Below are 15,296 nucleotides of genomic sequence, written 5' to 3' on the forward strand. Positions count from 1 at the left end.
ACCTCCTACCTTCCACTCTCCAGGCACTCTCCACTCGACCATGGAGGGCGATCACACCGAGTTCCCCCCCCCCCACCCCTACTAGATGCACACAATGTTAGGCCTTGGTGGGTCCTTGGAAGTGACACTTAATACCAGGAAGTTTTTAAGTACTGTCAGTTTCTATTAAGTGAAATAAATGGAGTCATCAAAACCAATAACTGCAACTGCTGTGAGTGGAAGGTTTAATGTCGGTCTCACTCTTCCTGTCTCCAGTAATGTTTGCTGATAACAACAGCAGGCACCCAAGGCTGTAGTCCTGCACCATGACTGTAGAATTTAAATATTTTAGCTATTTATTTTACTAGAAGCTTAGACAAGTCTAGATGAAACTAACCAAGTCTAGTTTGCTTGATTCCACAGCAGAAGAAGAAAGGTTCTTTCGAAAAATGTTTACAATTATTTTAATTTGATTTTTTCATTGACTAAGTGTTAGTGTACCAAGCCTGTCAAAGTGCTCCTTGTTTTACAATGGCCAGAACACTAAGTGGAAAGAAGAGTATAATTATATAGAATTCTCTTTCTTAACATACATATCACATAATGTGACATGGAGTAATATGCAGTAATATATGCAGCAATTCTGTGATGTAAACAAAAGGTGATATATACCCTGATTTATAATGATACATCCTATCTCCCATACTTTTAAATATATTTATCAATGATTTCCCTTCAAACTTTAGTTTAGACAATTGTGTATAGCTGAATAGTGTCAATATTTGTCACTTGTTATTTGCAGATGACTTCTTTGCAAATTCACTTCAAAAGTTGTAAGAACTACTCGATATTCTTAGTTTATTCTGCAAAAACAAGCCGAGAGTGAACTATGATAAGACAAATGTAGTGATATTTTGCAATCCTGGTAAGCAAGAGGTAAGAAATAATTGGAAAATTGCTGGACAAACGTTGCCTTCACAAATAAATTACCCAGGAATTACATTTCACTCAGGTCGTAAGTTCAAAGACTGTGCAAAATCACTTCTAAAAAATAGGAACATACCATAGACTTTAATCTTCTATTTTTAATCAGGAAGTTCCAGTGACCCTAGCATGTAAATTATCCAAAACATTAAAGGACCAGTTATTTTATACAACAGTGAAATTTGGGGCATTGATTCAATTCTAATTAAAGGCATTGACTCAATTATACCAGAAAACCTTCAACTTTGATTTGGCAAATATATTTTAGGAGTCAGCAAATCTACTCATAATGTGGCAAGTAGAGCAGAATTGGGGATGTATCCTCTGTTATACACAGTAGTCAAACAGGTGATATACTTCTACCAGCCTATGTACCCATCAAACAAGATGACACTCAACAAATACATTCATTGAAGGTAAAGCAATGGTAAAGACACAGACAGGTTGGGGGTACCGACTCCACACTTTCCTGGATAGGTATAACACAAGCCAATACACTCTCAATTCAAAATCAGTAATCAATACAATTCAATACAATTCTATATTCATTACCCTATTTCTTAACTCACTTCAGGATACAGCAACTTCGGGAAGGTACGGGAAATAAACTAGGACATACAGATTAGTAAATAAAACAAGGACCATATCTTAGCTTCTGTCCAAATATTGTGCTCCTTTTGCCTAGCTACTTCTAAGTGAATACAAACTAAACATAGAATTAGGAAGACGACCCAGATCTCCAGTTCCTATAAATCAGCAGCTCTGTTCTAACTGTGCCATTATTGAAGATGAAAAACACTATAAATTACAGTGTACCAAACATAATCAAAGATTTCTTCTTTATGCGGCGCAAGAGAAAGATTTAATAATTTTAGGCAAACAGACGAAAATGATTTATTCTTATGCACCTTAGGAAATAAAGACATCAACACCATAAATAATATCTGTCACCATGATTACACCTTCAGACAATAATGTGACAAATAACGTATCTGACAAGAGATATATATGTACATATCTTATATTTTATTTCTTCGGTAAATACTCTCTAAATGTTGCATGTATGTTTACCGAAGAAGTTGATTATATACATGTCTGCAAATTTGCCTCTGTATTGTAAAGGAAAGTATCTTATCTTATACGCAGTGACATCATTATCAGTAGTGATATGTGATATCTGTAATGTCTACATAGGTGATAAATGTTACGATATGTGTAGGGGCATGTGTACAGGGTGATATACCATATTATCTTCCAAACTTGGCTTGTACAGGAGATATTGCTTGGGTGAGATGAAACAATATATCATAGGGGATATCACTACAAGGAAATTGCACCACAGGTCATTGTTTTGTCATCGGTTAACATTACATGACAATCAAGTGACATCATCAATCCCTCTGCCAATGATTCTGGTTACCTGTGCTTTTTACACTCAAGACACAGGTCATAACTGTTTAAAAACTGAAAGAGTTGAAAGAATGATTTCAGATGAGAAAAGAACCATTTATCGACTTGTGCTGATATATTTTATATCAAAAGACACTTGGGTGAGATTCTCTCTATATTAAGTGGTATATGAAGTGATATACAGGGGTAGATAGAAGTAATATAACAACCCATATCCATCTGGGTATAATGATATATAATCAACCCAGTCACATCTGACAGTTTAGCTGCCTCTTATAACAAGAAAAGGAGGTCACTGAGAACCTGTCTAACAGAGACCCTCCCAACCCGAGTGGCGAGTGACAGTGTGGCAGTGATATACACAATCCTGTACAGTAATTCCTGTGGTGAAACATGCACTGATTCCTGAGTCCTAAGGAGGACATCCCAGATGTTTTAGGAAACAGGAAATAGCAACATGCAGACGCTGTAGCATATCAAGCATGACAGGAGCACTCCTAATTCTTATCGAGTAAACTAAATGTAATTGTTAAAACCACTATATACATGCATGCAGTTATTTTGTTGCTCTTTCCAGCCTGTAGGGCAGTGGCCATGCGTATGGCTGACAGGAGCTGGCAGCTCACAGTCAGGCCAATGTTTCCTTAATGTGATGTGTCATGTATTCCATGTGTTATTTCACCCATACTGCTTCCATTCAGACGTCATGCATAACCCTAGTTTCAAACCATTCAGACGTCATGCATAACCCTAGTTTCAAACCATTCAGACGTCATGCACAACCCTAGTTTCAAACCATTCAGACGTCATGCACAACCCTAGTTTCAAACCATTCAGACGTCATGCACAACCCTAGTTTCAAACCATTCAGACGTCATGCACAACCCTAGTTTGAAACCATTCAGACGTCATGCATATAACCCTAGTTTCAAACCATTCAGACAACATGTACAACCCTAATTTCAAACCATTCAGAAGTCATGTACAACCTAGTTTGAAACCATTCAGACGTCATGCATAACCCTAGTTTCAAACCATTCAGACGTTATGCACAACCCTAGTTTCAAACCATTCAGAAGTCATTTACAATCCTAGTTTGAAACCATTCAGATGTCATGCATAACCCTAGTTTCAAACCATTCAGACGTTATGCACAACCCTAGTTTAAAACCATTCAAAAGTCATGTACAACCCTAGTTTCAAACCATTCAGACGTCATGCATAACCCTAGTTTCAAACCATTCAGACGTCATGTACAACCCTAGTTTCAAACAATTCAGAAGTCATGCATAACCCTAGTTTCAAACCATTCAGACATGTACAACCCTAGTTTGAAACCATTCAGACGTCATGCATAACCCTAGTTTCAAACCATTCAGACGTCATGTACAACCCTAGTTTGAAACCATTCAAAAGTCATGCATAACCCTAGTTTCAAACCATTCAGACGTCATGTACAACCCTAGTTTCAAACCATTCAAAAGTCATGTACAACCCTAGTTTCAAACCATTCAGACATGTAACAACCCTAGTTTCAAACCATTCAGACATGTAACAACCCTAGTTTCAAACCATTCAGAAATCATGCATAACCCTAGTTTCAAACCATTCAGACATGTAACAACCCTAGTTTCAAACCATTCAGAAGTCATGCATAACCCTAGTTTAAACCATTCAGACGACATGCACAACCCTAGTTTCAAACCATTCAGAAGTCATGCATAACCCTAGTTTCAAACCATTCAGACGTCATGTACAACCCTAGTTTCAAACCATTCAGACGTCATGTACAACCCTAGTTTCAAACCATTCAGATGTCATGTACAACCCTAGTTTCAAACCATTCAGACGTCATGTACAACCCTAGTTTCAAACCATTCAGACGTCATGTACAACCCTAGTTTCAAACCATTCAGACGTCATGTACAACCCTAGTTTCAAACCATTCAGAAGTCATGTACAATCCTAGTTTCAAATCATTCAGACGTCATGTACAACCCTAGTTTGAAACCATTCAGAGGTCATGTACAACCCTAGTTTCAAACCATTCAGACGTCATGTACAACCCTAGTTTCAAACCATTCAGACATCATGTACAACCCTAGTTTCAAACCATTCAGACGTCATGCACAACCCTAGTTTGAAACCATTCAGAAGTCATGTACAACCCTAGTTTCAAACCATTCAGAGGTCATGTACAACCCTAGTTTCAAACCATTCAGACGTCATGTACAACCCTAGTTTCAAACCATTCAGACATCATGTACAACCCTAGTTTCAAACCATTCAGACGTCATGCACAACCCTAGTTTCAAACCATTCAGACGTCATGTATAACCCTAGTTTCAAACAATTCAGAAGTCATGTACAACCCTAGTTTGAAACCATTCAGACGTCATGTACAACCCTAGTTTCAAACCATTCAGACGTCATGTACAACCCTAGTTTCAAACCATTCAGACGTCATTTACAACCCTAGTTTGAAACCATTCAGACGTCATGTACAACCCTAGTTTGAAACCATTCAGATGTCATGCACAACCCTAGTTTCAAACCATTCAGACGTCATGTACAACCCTAGTTTCAAACCATTCAGACGTCATGTACAACCCTAGTTTCAAACCATTCAGATGTCATGCACAACCCCAGTTTCAAACCATTCAGAATACCTACAGCGGGTACCCGGGTAGGGTTCGGGTAATAGGGTGGTGGGTACCCGGGTAGTAAATTTGGACCCGTCCCAGCCCTAGAGGAAAGGTATGAAAACAGGAAAGAAGAGGAAAGGAGAGTAAAGGTTCTTTTGAAAAAAAAAAAAAAATTATTTTGAAGAAATGTTCCAAAGACTAAAGTGTTAGTCTACTGATTTCCACACAAGGCAAATCTTTTTAACCAAGTCATAACTATTCACACATATAATGGTTCATGACCATGAGTGCTCCTTGTGGATGGAGGGGGTTGTCTGTGGGTGGGGAGGTATTGAGGACTGAGGGTGGCAGGCTCTGTGGGTGGGGCTGTGGGAAGGAGGGGTTGTCTGTGGGTAGGGAGGTATTGAGAACTGAGGGTGAAGGGCTCTGTGGGAGGGGCTGTTGGTAGGGAGGTATTGAGAACTGAGGGTGACGGGCTCTGTGGGTGGGGCTGTGGGAAGGAGGGGTTGTCTGTGGGTGGGGAGGTATTGTGAACTGAGGGTGACGGGCTCTGTGGGAGGGGCTATTGGGAAGAAGGGGTTGTCTGTGGGTAGGGAGGTATTGAGAACTAAGGGTGACAGGCTCTGTGGGAGGGGCTATTGGGAAGGAGGGGTTGTCTGTGGGTGGGGAGGTATTGAGAACTGAGGGTGAAGGGCTCTGTGGGAGGGGCTGTTGGTAGGGAGGTATTGAGGACAGAGGGTGACAGGCTCTGTGGGTGGGGCTGTGGGTAAGGAGAGGGTTGGCTGTGGGTGGGGAGGTATTGAGAACTGAGGGTGACGGGCTCTGTGGGTGGGGCTGTGGGGAAGGAGAGGGTTGGCTGTGGGTGGGGAGGTATTGAGAACTGAGGGTGATGGGCTCTGTGGGAGGGGCTGTGGGGAAGGAGGGGTTGTCTGTGGGTAGGGAGGTATTGAGGACAGAGGGTGAAGGGCTCTGTGGGAGGGGCTGTTGGAAGGAGGGGTTGTCTGTGGGTAGGGAGGTATTGAGAACTGAGGGTGACGGGCTCTGTGGGAGGGGCTGTTGGTAGGGAGTTATTGAGGACAAAGGGTGACAGGCTCTGTGGGAGGGGCTGTGGGGAAGGAGGGGTTGTCTGTGGGTGGGGAGATATTGAGAACTGAGGGTGACAGGCTCTGTGGGACGGGCTTTTGGGAAGGAGGGGTTGTCTGTGGGTGGGGAGGTATTGAGAACTGAGGGTGACGGGCTCTGTGGGAGGGGCTGTGGGGAAGGAGGGGTTGTCTGTTGGTAGGGAGGTATTGAGGACAGAGGGTGAAGGGCTCTGTGGGAGGGGCTGTTGGAAGGAGGGATTGTCTGTGGGTAGGGAGGTATTGAGAACTGAGGGTGACGGGCTCTGTGGGAGGGGCTGTTGGGAAGGAGGGGTTGTCTGTTGGTAGGGAGATATTGAGGTCAGAGGGTGACAGGCTCTGTGGGAGGGGCTGTGGGGAAGGAGGGGTTGTCTTTGGGTGGGGAGGTATTGAGGACAGAGGGTGACGGGCTCTGTGGGAGGGGCTGTGGGGAAGGAGGGCTTGTCTGTGGGTAGGGAGGTATTGAGGACAGAGGGTGACAGGCTCTGTGGGTGAGGCTGTGGGGAAGGAGGGGTTGTCTGTGGGTAGGGAGGTATTAAGAACTGAGGATGACGGGCTCTGTGGGAGGGGCTGTTGGTAGGGAGGTATTGAGAACTGAGGGTGATGGGCTGGATCTGTGGGTGGGGCTGTAGGGAAGAAAAGGGTTGTCTGTGGCTAGCCATAAGGTCTGACAATAATAAAGGAGCTCTTGGGGCAATGTAATCATTGGACTTCTAGTCGTGGCCTTGGAGAATGCTAGGTTGATATGACTTTATATCAGCAATGAAAGTGACAATGATGTATGGAAGGACCAGTCAGTGATTGGTGGACTAGACACACTGTTGTACACTGTGAAGTGTCTGTGGTCACTCCTTGTCTTGTCAGAGATGTTATCTCAGTTAAATACCTCTCATAGGGGTTGATCACACTCCATGGCTGGATAACATTGGGATGTTAGTGGATAATAAAGTACTAGTTCCCTGAAGACAACTGTTTGAATTAATTTACACTTTCTTATAATCAATTACAGATCTCGGATTTGTTTTTGAATTTGTTTTAGGATCTAAATATAAATGGAAGATGGTAAATTAAAAAAAAAAACAATCATAAGAATTTTTACATTAGACTTTTGACAAAATTTTAGATGAAATTCGTTTTTTTTAATAAACTCTTCAAAAAGCGAATTTCATATAAAATTTTGTCACCTATTACTGTTTCTGAAAGATCAGACAACAAACACGATCCCAGCAAGATGTCATCCAAAGTGTGGCTGCCCTACAGGATAATGTTCCTTCTGACAGGGCCTCAAATAACATAACCGTTATACGTAAGCATCACTACATTAATTCTTTTCTCACAGAACTTAGTATGAGTGGCATATCAAATAATGCCACATGTAACAGTCCCCGCTGTAGTCCACGATTCTGTGGTTGCGGAATATTTTGCAGAAATGCCTACTTGGTGCAGAAAATCACATTTTGTGCAGATTCTTTTATTTATCTTCGAACTTCATTGGTTACCATGACGTCACAATCAAATGACATCACCAACGTGTCTGCTACTGAAGCTGTAAGCAGTACTTTTTACACTTGAGACACTGCTAATTACTGTCTATAAACTGAAAAGTTGGAAGAATGATGTTGGATGCAAAATTAAATCTCACCCTCATGTCCTTTGATATCAAGCCTTGGAGTTGGAGCTACCCTCTTGGAGTTTGTCCACTTTTATCAACTCCTGTTACCGTATTCGACCTAATAAGCGCCCCGCTCTAATAAGCGCCCACGGCGATATTTGCTGATATATTGGCCGTTGAAAAATCCCAATTAGCACCCCTTCCGATTGATCAATGTACACAAGACTTAAGTATTCTCGTATAATACGCACTCATGTGTTAAATGAACCCTTAATCATGGGCAATTGAATTCTCGAAAAATATATCTGTCTTATAAATATTTAAGGCTGTCAGCATAAACCACGAAATTTATCTTTCAACTCAGTTTTTTCCACTTAAATATTATTCCAATAAGAGCCCCCGATTTCTAATTTTGAGAGCGCCCTGGGCGCTTATTACGTCGAATACGGTAATATAATTGATATCAAAAGACACTCAGGTTATATTCTCTATTTATATGCACGTCAAAGTTAACAGCATTGATGGGGGACATCAGATCCATTCACAACGTCCCTTTTTACACACACGTTGTTATCTAGAACAGGGATGTGCACCCCATCAGTCTTCTCAATCTCATTTCCTTTGATTTGTTTCTTCCATGCAAATATAAGTTTTATTTCCCCACAATCTGTACTATATCCTTAACCTCAAGGGTTGATAGGTGCAGAATCTGTTCAATTATTCCCCCTGACTGACAGCCACCAGGATTTCATATTCCCAGGTCTACTTTCAATAAACCAGCTCTCGGAGATTCCGTGGGATCAGCTGTTTAAGAATCTGTATGCAATTCATGAGACAGCGCCTTCATAGATCTCTCAATAAGTGATAAACACAAATACTGAAATAAACTGGCGTGTGCATTAATATTGATTAGACCGGCAGCAGCCATGAATGGGTCTGAGGGGATGATGCCAGTGCTGGATTCAGGGGGGGTGGGGATTAACATCAAGCGGAAGGAAGGAGGGGATATGGTGCAGATATGAGGTACCGCTTTATTAAGCCCTTTTCAAACTTGGACAGACCAATTCATTTTGTTTGATGGATTTCCTGCAACATCCCAAGACACAGGAGACAAAAGTACTTTTTTCTCAATGTTTTCAAGGTAAAGTTGAGATTATATTTCTCAAAAAAGATGGATATTAAACCAAATATGGACAAAAGTATTTTCAGTACCCTAGTTTGTCATAGCTTCAATCTGCAACTGTTAAACTAAGAATTTATATTTCTTTGAATTTTCTCATCCGTAACAAAACAGAAAAAAATGTACTTCAGGTTTTTATTATACAAGCTTGTTAAGAAGACTAATTGGGAATAATCAATGACTATACAAATATATAAAATGTATAAAATTTTATTAAACATTTACAAAATATTGGTTGGACAACTCTGTAAATGAACCAAAAATAACCAAACTATGGAGTAGATGAGTGAGTGAGTGAGTGAGTGGGTGAGTGGGTGAGTGAGTGAGTGAGTGAGTGAGTGAGTGAGTGAGTGAGTGAGTGAGTGAGTGAGTGAGTGAGTTGCGTTTAACACCACTTTTAACAGTATTCCAGTTATATGGCGGCGTGTCAGCTTAATGTGGGAGGAAATCCCGAAGTGATGCAGGCCTCCGATGTGTACCACTTCGGTGAAACCCACGAGCACAGGTATGGTGCTGACAAACCTATAAACATTATTGGGGCAAACAAGGATTCAAATACACAATAGTGTAAATATTAAACACTGAAATAAATAAAGTGCTCACAAAGAGAAATACTTCCGTGGAAGGAATGACATTAATTATTAATGTAAGTGCTCTATGTTGCTGTCCTGAATGTTGTTAACAAGTCATCTGGTTGGATGCTGTAATATGGTAAAACAACTAAAGTAAAATATGAAATGTATATGAGTATAAATTGTAATAAATAAAATTTTGTATCACATCTTTCTGTTTGCACAATATATTTTTGCACATTTTTTAATAAAAAGATGTTATGTACTAATGAACATGACTTATCACCATAACAAATTGCCTGGATCGAAAAATGACATGTTTGTCTATACTTTGACCTGTGAATGATATTTTACCTCCCTACGAATATGCTGGTACATCGCTGTCCGGGGACTTACCTCAAGCCCATGTCCGGCACCAAGTCAGCAGCAAATGTCTAAAAATAAATCCAAATTGGAATTAAGAATGTTCCAATTGATGCTTTCAGGGCCCGTTCCACAAGGTGATTGTAGCACAACAGTCGTAAGTCTACGTTATAGTATGGGAGTTACGATCACCTCAGCGCTACGATAGCTTTCTGGAAAGGACAACAGAGTTATGACTCTAGTATTAATGTTATGGCTATGTAGATATAACTTTTATTTCCCTGAAAGTTAGACAAATATGCAGGAAGAGGCCTCAATGTTTAGTTATTGCTTTGCATGCAATGTTTTAAAAAAATCAAAACTCCCAATTTTGAACAAAATAACAATTAGCCTTCCTCCGTGATTACTTCCTGCCTTCAAATCACAAACAAGACACCCACAGTTTTTTTACAATCAAAGTTAGAACATATTATTTCTAAATGCTGGATCGCCTAGTAATAGATACAGATGGTAATATTTGAATTTTCAAAAACCTTGCATTATGTTATATCTGTCTACCCAAAATGTAAGGTTTTCTAAAAAAAATTCAGGGATGCAAATAATTTATTATTCAAGATTATGGACATTTCACTTATTTTTCAATCCATCTTAAAATAATTTGGTCAGCCTCTATCATGTTTGTGTAAGTATATATTCTTTTCTAAGACAAAATGAAAACTGAAATAGAAAAGGTTATCTTGAGCCAAAGTGTATCGTGATACATATCACATGTTTTTATCATAGATTTACTGTAAACAGATAAATGTAAACAAAAAGACTGCCCTCCAACCTCCTGCCAAAGCGAACAATAAAATGTCATAACAGGCTTTTCAAAATAGTCTACATCAAATTGATTTTCTTTCTTCCCTCAGAGGGAAAACAACTGCATCATGAACATTTTGTGTTCATACACCGTGCCTATACACAGCCCACTTTATAGTGCTGATGGGTTAATGTCTTTGGTCATGTGGACCAGGCGTCCGACCTCAGATCAGAAGGTCTGTGGTTTGAATCCCATCAGAAGACTTAGAAATTTTATGGCTGCTTCAAGTGCACCAATAAGCTAACACACAGGCTACATAGGCTGTTAACTAACACACAGGGTATATAGGCTGTTAACTAACACACAGACTACATAGGCTGTTAACTAACACACAGGGTATATAGGCTGTTAACTAACACACAGGGTATATAGGCTGTTAACTAACACACAGACTACATAGGCTGTTAACAAACACACAGGCTACATAGGCTGTTAACAAACACACAGGCTACATAGGCTGTTAACAAACACACAGGCTACATAGGCAGTTAACTAACACACAGGGTATATAGGCTGTTAACAAACACACAGGCTACATAGGCTGTTAACAAACACACAGACTACATAGGCTGTTAACTAACACACAGGGTATATAGGCTGTTAACAAACACACAGGCTACATAGGCAGTTAACTAACACACAGGCTACATAGGCTGTTAACTTACACACAGGGTACATAGGCTGTTAACTAACACACAGGGTATATAGGCAGTTAACTAACACACAGGGTATACAGGCAGTTGACTAACACACAGGCTACATAGGCTGTTAACTAACACACAGGGTATATAGGCAGTTAACAAACACACAGGCTACATAGGCTGTTAACTAACACACAGGGTATATAGGCTGTTAACAAACACACAGGCTACATAGGCAGTTAACTAACACACAGGCTACATAGGCTGTTAACTTACACACAGGGTACATAGGCTGTTAACAAACACACAGGCTACATAGGCTGTTAACTAACACACAGGCTACATAGGCTGTTAACTTACACACAGGGTATATAGGCTGTTAACTAACACACAGGGTATATAGGCAGTTGACTAACACACAGGGTATATAGGCAGTTATCTAACACACAGGGTATATAGACAGTTATCTAACACACAGGGTATATAGACAGTTATCTCACACACAGGGTATATAGACAGTTATCTAAAACACAGGGTATATAGACAGTTATCTAACACACAGGGTATATAGGCTGTTAACAAACACACAGGCTACATAGGCTGTTAACAAACACACAGGCTACATAGGCAGTTAACTAACACACAGGGTACATAGGCTGTTAACTAACACACAGACTACATAGGCTGTTAACTAACACACAGGGTATATAGGCTGTTAACAAACACACAGGCTACATAGGCTGTTAACAAACACACAGGCTACATAGGCTGTTAACTAACACACAGGGTATATAGGCTGTTAACAAACACACAGGCTACATAGGCAGTTAACTAACACACAGACTACATAGGCTGTTAACTTACACACAGGGTATATAGGCTGTTAACTAACACACAGGGTATATAGGCAGTTAACTAACACACAGGGTATATAGACAGTTATCTAATACACAGGGTATATAGGCTGTTATCTAACACACAGGTTATACAGGCTGTTATCTAAAACACAGGGTATATAGGCAGTTATCTAACACACAGGGTATATAGACAGTTATCTAAAACACAGGGTATATAGACAGTTATCTAATACACAGGGTATATAGACAGTTATCTAACACACAGGGTATATAGACAGTTATCTAACACACAGGGTATATAGACAGTTATCTAACACACAGGGTATATAGACAGTTATCTAAAACACAGGGTATATAGACAGTTATCTAACACACAGGGTATATAGACAGTTATCTAAAACACAGGGTATATAGACAGTTATCTAACACACAGGGTATATAGACAGTTATCTAACACACAGGGTATATAGACAGTTATCTAACACACAGGGTATATAGACAGTTATCTAACACACATGGTATATAGGCAGTTATCTTACACACATTGTATATAGGCAGTTATCTTACACACATTGTATGTAAGCTGTTATCTTACACACAGGGTATGTAGGCTGTATGAGTTTTTAGGCTTTGTTTCATTGACATTGACTGTTTGAGGAGTTATGTAGAAGTCTGTACATTGGTCCCAGGGTATCCATCGCAGAGAACATCCATCACCCTGGTGTGACCGACTCTCCTCAATCGTCTCACAATTAGCTGCATACAGGATTACCTCCCTTGGGCAGTATGTCTGCTTGCTAAACTAGTAATCAGACGCTTCGTTAATGTGATACTTCAAACCAACAAATTCACTTAGCATAGAAAAATAGCCATTAGCGTTACCATCTTCATGTTCTACGGCAGCTATTATCATGGAGAAAAATTACCATATATAGAGCAAAATGTTAGATTCTGAAGTTTGAAGACATATTGGTGGAAAGTGACAGTTTCAATAGTGGATATTTTCCTAACACAGATCCGCCAGCAGGCCCTCGCCTCCGACATGAAGTACTACTAGTATACCATCATTCATGAGAGTTTACAAGATGGAATCGAATCAGAAGATTGTTTGAAAAGAAAGATGCTTGCGTTGGGACTAAGGTTGGGGAGGGAGGTCATATTGCTACAAGACATTGCAGCCATATTTGAGATGGCAATCAAACAGAGTTGAGTACAGGTGATATTGCAGCTTATTTCAATGATAACAGAACAACATAATTTGATTGGACATCTACTTTATTGTTGTGTCATTCAAAACATGGGCCCAGAGAGCAAATGATTCCATAGAAACTGCCAAAGAATAACTTGTCCTGATGTTTTAACCCCACCAATAACAATTGTGAGTGTTTGATGGAAAAAAAATGTTAGTCACTTATATAAATCCCACACCAAACGAAATCAACCATGCTAGGCCTGCCAATCAGACCCCCTGAGTGTAGTGCCCCTTTAATGCAGGTGAGCTGCACATGTATCACTGTGTGCATAAGGCAACAATGTTGACACTGACCTTTCATGTCTCCCCTACAAGTCCAACACCCTATTGAATTGCATCAACACACTGACACAAAAAAGATCAATGACTAAAACAAACAGATCTTGTCTAATTAAATGCAATTAATCAACATGGGAAAAATTGCATCAATCGCATGCAATGAAATGAGATTTGGAACTTGTAAAACCCATCCAACCTGCTGAAAGGCTAGGGAAAACTGGCTTGGAAGGGTAACAATATTGAAATTGTGAGAGTTGTCACACTAGTCCGCCTGACCAGTAAGCCAGAGGCAATCCTCTCAAGGAAACATTGTCAATTATAAACCCCTGGATGGATACGTTACTTGCATTAAGATGGCACTGACGTAATTTAACCTTTCTCATCAAATCTTCTTCAGGGAACGCTAATACTACTCTTAAGTGGGTAAAAACAGTTTTAAGAGGTTAATCTGTACGGTCTGGGAAAGATTTAGCCAAGATTGGAAAGAAACTAAAATGTTCCCTTCTTTATATACAGTTATGTAAATTCACAGTTGTGGCATCGGTAAGGCCGTATGGATGTCAGGATCACTGCCGACCCCTAATCTGCTGTGTCGCAGGTGTAATTGTGCACACAGTTGTCCCTTAAATCCCTGCCTCTGTTGGAGAGACGGGATGCATCGTCTAATTCTTCGTTACAAGTAATCGCTGTAAAATCTTGTCACAAGGACAAACTCCTGCAGTTAAATCAATGCTGTCAGTGGATGTTTGGGTCAATAGGATTGTTTTCAAGAACATTAACTTCCTTTAACAATTTCTACAGAGAATGTGTGGTTTCCTGGCAACATTGTATAAAATAGGTAATGGGTATATATATATTGGACATGCTTTCTTATTCTCTTAAAATATACTCAGTGGTAGACATAACTGTGATTATGTTCTTATCATTTTGATATTTTTTCAAAGCACCTACCGTACATGACCGCAGATAAGCCGACCCCGTAGATAAGCCGAGGTATTAACTTGACCATTGAAATTTGAAAGATTATGATATGACCCGTATATAAGCCGAACCAGGAAGTGAAAGGCAATGACACACCGCGAAGTCGGACTGCAAGACTGTTCCGGTACTTGCAGATATTCAATAATAAAAGATGAAAAACGTTGTAATCATATTGAATGAACACTTAACAAACCAGTCATCCACTCCCCTAATGTGGGAAGCCGTTTCTGTTGCCTTTTAAAATCTCAAAACGATCCTTATGTTGCCATCAACAACGAGACGCCATTTTGGGAATTGGTGTGTATAGAATTATGAACCCGTGAGAAAATGTACCAGCAAATGAACAAGTCAAATAATTAGATTCAAATCATTGTATTTTGGGTTATTTGTGTTGTGAACTCCGTTTAGCATCCACTCGGACCACCTCTCCCAGACATGGGTCTTGGATGGTTTGTTAAGGCTAAGGTTTACTAAGGCTTCGTCCATCCATTCTTTGGGGTGTACAGCTACAACAACTCCAGACAAAACTTGTCATTGGGCATTGTCTTCCTTTTAAACACA

The 15,296-nt window shown here is 40.1% G+C and overlaps 1 protein-coding gene and 1 long non-coding RNA gene across 3 annotated transcripts in view; one reads left to right on the forward strand and one right to left on the reverse strand.

Annotated features, from left to right (window-relative positions):
* The window catches only part of LOC124152222 (putative G-protein coupled receptor F59B2.13), a 101,065-nt gene that overhangs the window by 77,540 nt on the left and 8,229 nt on the right, over positions 1–15,296 (forward strand). The window lies entirely within an intron of this gene.
* LOC124152223 overlaps positions 1–15,296 on the reverse strand; it is an 82,725-nt gene that overhangs the window by 23,734 nt on the left and 43,695 nt on the right. The window contains exon 2 of the long non-coding RNA XR_006863487.2: positions 9,897–9,934. This is a non-coding gene — a long non-coding RNA (uncharacterized LOC124152223). The remainder of the gene's footprint in view (positions 1–9,896; positions 9,935–15,296) is intronic.

The sequence above is a fragment of the Haliotis rufescens genome, unplaced genomic scaffold (genome assembly GCF_023055435.1).
Source record: "Haliotis rufescens isolate VD_foot unplaced genomic scaffold, xgHalRufe1.0.p SCAF_30, whole genome shotgun sequence".
Classification (NCBI taxonomy): domain Eukaryota; kingdom Metazoa; phylum Mollusca; class Gastropoda; order Lepetellida; family Haliotidae; genus Haliotis; species Haliotis rufescens.